Here is a 6597-nt window from a genome sequence, read left to right as displayed (position 1 = left end):
GGTATATATATAGAGAAAGACCAATATGGAAATGAAGACAAAAAGTAAAGGGGAGGAGAAACTCCTCTTTATTGGATCCTACAACACTTCCCTTATCTACTTCTTGTTTTTACTTTAACACTCTTTTAACTTTAGAGAAGTGTAAGTACTAAGTATAATGTCACTCCTTCCATATTGGTACTTATATACGTAGACCACGAAACTCTATACCCAACCCCTCTCCGAGTTTATAAGTTGGTCAAACTGACTTATAAGCATATTTTAACTTATCTAAACATCCCATGTGTTTATAAGATAAAATATCATAACTTTGGCACCCCTACCTTATGATTTTCTTTGATCAAACATTTTTTCGGAGTACTGCTTTATTCTTCATACTTTTTCTAATTCTCAAGACATTTTTTTATTTTTAAAATAGATAACGTTCTCTCTATTTGATATCGGTTGTTCATCTTTTGCTTGCAAAGATATTTACTTATTTATATTTGACTCGATACGTTTCTTAAGAAGAAATAAATAAATCATTCATAATTATTATAAGTCATCTAAATGTTAGAAAATAAATATAACTTTATAATAAATGTAAAATAGATATAAAATAATAAATTATCTCTTAACTTTCTAAAATAGACCAATTTTATATAGACATCTCTTTTATGGTGAATAAGTAAAAGAAAACAAATAGAGTATAAAATTAATCTCAGCACTTAATGTTATATTTAAAGTCAACTAATTAAACGTGTCGATAGTTGCATTTTGCAATATATATTAGAAAAACATATCCTCCTTTGTTTTATGCAATTAATTGGCACACAAGGGTGATTGAAATTTAAGAAAATATAACTGAACAAACCTAGAAGAGAACCATAGGGCATATGCCAGACACAGAAAAATTAATTAGAAAGAGATATATAGAGAACAAAAATGGTTAGAAAACAGGTGGTGGATTGCAGTTGGCAGGTGGCTTGTCTATAATTGTTAAGTTTAATTATCTAATGACTTTTCAGCTACTTAATTGTTGAATTGTTGTGGGCTAAAAATCTAAAACACACTGCGTTGTTTAAACAGCTAAGGTAACTATGTGAAGTCACTTTCACTAAACCAAAAATATACTTAGGAGTTGTTTGATAGATTGTGTTGAAAAGTAAATGGATGTATTAGTTTAGTGTGTATTACTAGTACTTTGTTTGGTATATTTTTTCACCCTATGACACTCTATTGTGTATTAAGATATGTATTACTAATATCTCAAAATTCATAATATTAGTAATGCAACGCATCCAATGCATGCATTAACATGATTAAAAACATTATTATTTCTCAAAAAAAAAAAAAGGCATCCTTTCCAACATATATATGGAGCGTTTTATTTTTTAAAAAAATTAGGTAATTCATGTTACTTTTAATTCATCAAATCTAACACTACATAAAAAAAGCATAACTAATGCAAGCATAGTTAACACAAATATTACTAAAATACTATATTTTACATTATTCTTATACACTCTATCAGACGAACCCTTAGCGACAACTATTAGTGGCAATTCACATTTTAACACTTTTTATAAATGTCGCTAAAATATATAGCGATATTGAATCTAATGACAATTAATAATTGCCGGTAAAAGCTTTAGAATTCTTTGTTTAAATGCATAATATTATTGCAGCTAAAAGCCTTTGTTGTTAGAGTGAATTTAATTTTTTACTCCATCTGTTTCAGTTTGTTTTCTTTCTTTTTTCTTTTTGGATAACTCTTTAAATCTAACATTTTCGCATGATATTTTGAAGACCACGTGATTAAAGGACGTTTTGATCTATATATCTTTACTTTAAAATCATAAGATTAAAAGTGATATCTACTTGCTTAACATTTTAGTGGAGCTAGAACCTCACTAAGGAGTTGAAAATATGAAGAAGTAAACACGCGAAGAAATCAAAAACATTACGTTCAGCATTTACTATATATACATAATAAAAATAGTTTCCTATATAAATAATACTCTAATATAATTTTTTTCCAGGAGCAAATTCAGATGAGCCACTCGACCTAACCTATTTCTTATCAAGCCAAACCCGAATAAACAAATTAAAAAAATAGAGAGGGGACCAAAAGCCTAACTGTACTTTCTCACCAAACGGCCTCACAAAAGTTGGGATTTGATGTTTTCCATAATAGAAACATGTAGAAGAAAGCAACAGTGGCATGGTGGATTATTATTCATGGATATTGTATATATGCCACATGTCCATCTCTAGTGTTTATTTTTTAAGGTATTCAAAATTCACCTATCATATTGATTTGAATTTAATCATATCAAGTGATTAAGAAAATAAAGTACATGTCCATAAGATTGTCTTTTATTTTCGGGAAATATGCTTAATTAAAGAGTGGAGAGATCTCAAATTATCTGGTCCATGCATGCATGTTCTCATTATTATTTGAGGCTAATATTAGTTAGCGTTTAGAAAGAAAACAGCTAATCTGACTTTTCCCATAATAATAGATCCAGTAACACTTGGGAGTTCCTCTCTGGTTCCAACAACACTTGTGCCCTCCTTTTCTTTATATTTCTTTCATCTCATCTTCTTGTTATAAGAGAATTTGGTTACGTATTATTTTCAAATACTTCCTTTCTGGAGCCAACATTTTCATTAAGGCGTTCAAAAGTATATATACAAATTAATCGAAAATATAATTTTTTTATTGAAAGAGATTTGGATGAATTCTTGAATATGAGCTAGCTCCACCTCTGCTCCCTCCTGCTACAATAGTAAAGGTTTTTAACAATACTAAGGTCCCGTTTGGCCATAAAAATTACTTTTTTCTGAAATTGGAGTTGGACTTGAAGATGAAGTTGTGTTTGATCATGAATATAAATTAAAGTTGTTTTTGAAATTTTGTGAGAGAAGTATGACTGAAAAAAGTTTTCACTTTTCCAAATAATTTTTCAGAATTGGAGTTGGAAAATTCATGGCCAAACGCATCGTGTTTTCACCTTTTTCACTAAAGTGAAATAATTTTTCGGAAAAGAGAAAAAAAATTCTATGACCATACGGCTACTAAGTATACACTTTAACCAGAGGCGAACCCAAAATTTGAAGATAGAGGGTGCACTATTATCTTTAACATGGTTATATCTATCAACTACATAATTTCGCATATAATTTTTTTAAACTTAAAAATCACAAAAAAATTATGATCAAAATATAAACTTCAAAATGATCAAATGACGTTAATTTAGTACTAATATAACAAAAATAGACTATCCTTTCATACTAGAGATCGACGCGTTTTCATATTCTAAAAATGGTCAATGATTTCATTAGTTTGTTATAGGGACATTTACATACAGTGTTAGAATGTACTCCCTCCATCTCATTTTACTTGTTTCAAATTAACTAGACACATTAATTAAGAAAAATAAATAATAACATGGCTAGTTTACCATAGTACCCCTACTAAATGATGTTTACATTTTAATTTGAAGAAAAAGTAATTAATGCAAAGGGTAAAACATGAAAAAAAAAAATTATCTCTTCTTGATTTGTAAAAAATGACAAGTAAAATGAAAAATCAAATTAAAAAATTTGGAACGAGTAAAATGAAAAGGATGAAGTAATTGTTACTAATAATAATTATCTCTAAAAACATAATATTTAGCGGCAATTAAGTTATTACCATTAACTAATTGTCACTAAATATCTTTTTTAGTGTAGTTTCTATTTTATTTTACTTGGTTGTTGAATTAAATAAATGTTTCATTTTATTTTTTTATTTTAACAAATCAAGAAAATTTTATTAATTACTTTACGTATTATCCTTAATATATAATAACCTTATAAAGAAGTAAGTAGTAGTAAAATTTAGAGTTTCAAAACACCATTAATAAAGTATTAATAAGATAGTAATAAAATATACTTTTAATTAAAAATTTCTCCCGAAGTATGTCAAATCAATAATGATCAAGTAACATGAAACGAAGAGAGTACAAAAATTAATGTGAAAACTAAAATTTTACAGATATTAGTATATTTGGTATGAATTATTTCAATGTATTTAATATTAAGAATCTTTAAAATTAAACTCATCAACGTATCATTTGGAATATGTGTTGATAGCTATAGACTATAGTATATGACTCAAATTTGACCATTTTACCTCTATATATTTTCTATCTCGGATTATTTCCAAGGTTATTATCAATACTACATGTCATTCTATTTATTTCGTACTTATTTACCATTCTTGACGACTCAAACTTTTTTTTTTCCTTGATTAATTTCATTTCATTATTAACCCTTTCAATTTGTGGTCCCTAGAAATTTAGAGGCAATAAAAATCTCAATTCTCATGTGATTTGTTTAGAGATGTATATATTATGTTTTTTTTTTTTTACTGATGATCTTCTTTGGAAAAAATTATATAACTAAAATAATATTTATAAAGGAGTATAAAATCAAATCAAATCATTCGAAATGTACTCTCCTAATTATCGCGATGGTAAGTCTATCTACTGTTAAAAAACATTTCGCAGCAGATTATTATAGGAATTTCTTAGGGACTAGGGAGGGGTGAATTGAATTATTAGCCAACGGGGTGGGCTAAGGCCTAAGCAGTAGCCATGACTCCTTAATTATTGAGAACTTTATGTGGTCATACAATCTTATAAAACACATTATTATTATTATTATTATTATTATTATTAATAATAATAATAATAATAATAATAATAATAATAATAATAATAAGCAACGGTTAGTGGCCTGAAAATAACTTCAATTTTAGCATAAATTCAAATATCTAGGGTGAGCGTCCGAGATATTCGGTTCGATATTTTGAAATTTCAGATTCGATAGTTCAATAATCGGTAAAGCACATTCATAAGGGGGCCAACCAATCAAAGATTTTATTAATTACAGAAAAATGAGTCATTCAAGTGAGAAATTTTCTAATTTGATTTTCATTATTCTTCAAATCATTTTCCAATACCCATACAACTAAAGTCGTTATGATAAAGTTATTATATCAATCATAGTTTCTTAATAAATTTGTCATGTCAAAACATGACGAGTAAATCCGAATCGAGGAGCATGTCAAACTACGTGGAACCATTGAAATGTTCACGAAAAATATAGCTCATATGGGTTAAGGATTCTTTGGGCTGACTATTCATGGGTCTATTAGATATATGGGCTATAACTAGGAGTGGGCCTTTATTTTTTTTAATAAATAAAGGAGAAATTTTCAAAAACAGCAAAGATTTGATGAAGCATATATTTACAACAACAAACTACATATTTGGTAGTTATGATATGTGTCAAAAGTTCTTAAATTTGCGTTGTATCTTAGATATAGCCTTCTGAAATTCACGTTGTATTGATATTCGTGTTGTATCATGATACAACAATTTTTGTTTGCTCAATTTCGTTATGTATGTTCACTCAATTTAGTTGGATACACTGTATCTATTCGCTCAATCTATATATACTAACACATTCTCGTTTTTGCTACGTACAGTAATTATTCAGTCAAATCACTCGTATCAATATATACACTTTATCACCAAAAAACCATCACAATAAATTTATATCAGAATCGTAGATATAAATCTGAATTGAAATATGTACGGATGGATACCAAGTTGGATGGTGATTTCGTGATTGAACCCCCAAAAACATGTCACTCATGAGAATTAAAAGCTCCTAATTGCCAATTTCCATTTCAAATCAGTTTCAATTCAACACACATTATGTCTTTTCATCCACTTGCCTTTGAATAATGCCCTTTATTAATATTGAAATTATGGCTGAAAAGAACAAATATATAGCACACTCCAGTGAATTTCGACGCTCCGATCTATCTCACTGGAGAAGAGAAGAAATCGGAACGTCGATTAAAGTCATTACAGAATTTTGCAAGATTAAGTTGCTTAGGAAAAAATTGTCTTCTGCACTTTGTTAGTTGGATCTCGTCGAAAGTTGTAACAAAAAACTCATATCTTTTTATGTAATTACAGACCTTGCTATATCACGATGCGACCCATTGAGTTCTCCGATTTGTCCTAAATGCTATAACACGTGGCCCTCATTCTATCGTTCATTTACCAAAATGCCTACACGTGGCCCTTCCATCTAGAATTAAAATATTGAAAAATAACTTTCTCAATGCTTATTATATCCTTAGATAATCAAGATAAGTTTAAAATTTATTTAGAACATTAATAGACTGTATATATTTATATCAAAATAGTGATGTCTATTTTATTATGTATAAATAACGTAAACTCCAATACTTTGCTATCTAATTACCTTATCTCTCAACTTTTATATTAATTACATAATATTTTGGATATGACACATTATTTAATCTTTCGATACATAAGTTTAGGATATATTACTAACTAATTAATTGGAGATAAAAAAGGAAATCAAACGGTAAAAGTACCTACAATTGAGTAATTAACGCATTCAATTTAAGACTTTGTTTGTTTAATTACATAAAATTCATAACAACTTTATTATTTAAAATTTGAATAATCAAATCAAGCTTCATCAATCATAATCTTTCAAAACTAATCCTTCTCCAATTGTACATTC

General features: G+C 28.0%; 1 protein-coding gene across 2 annotated transcripts in view; it reads right to left on the bottom strand.

Moving 5' to 3' along the window:
• The window catches only part of LOC107862071 (very-long-chain aldehyde decarbonylase CER3), a 4698-nt gene extending 4541 nt beyond the window's left edge, over positions 1-157 (bottom strand). The window contains exon 1 of one of the 2 annotated variants that reach the window (XM_016707519.2): positions 6-157. The gene's annotated coding sequence lies outside the window, so the exon portion shown is untranslated. The remainder of the gene's footprint in view (positions 1-5) is intronic. The other variant, XM_016707520.2, reaches the window with a different exon arrangement.
• Positions 158-6597: the final 6440 nt, after the last annotated feature.

This window comes from Capsicum annuum, chromosome 3 (genome assembly GCF_002878395.1).
Source record: "Capsicum annuum cultivar UCD-10X-F1 chromosome 3, UCD10Xv1.1, whole genome shotgun sequence".
Lineage (NCBI taxonomy): Eukaryota > Viridiplantae > Streptophyta > Magnoliopsida > Solanales > Solanaceae > Capsicum > Capsicum annuum.
The sequence above is the reverse complement of the archived record's forward strand: the minus strand, read 5'-3'. Positions and strand labels throughout refer to the sequence as shown.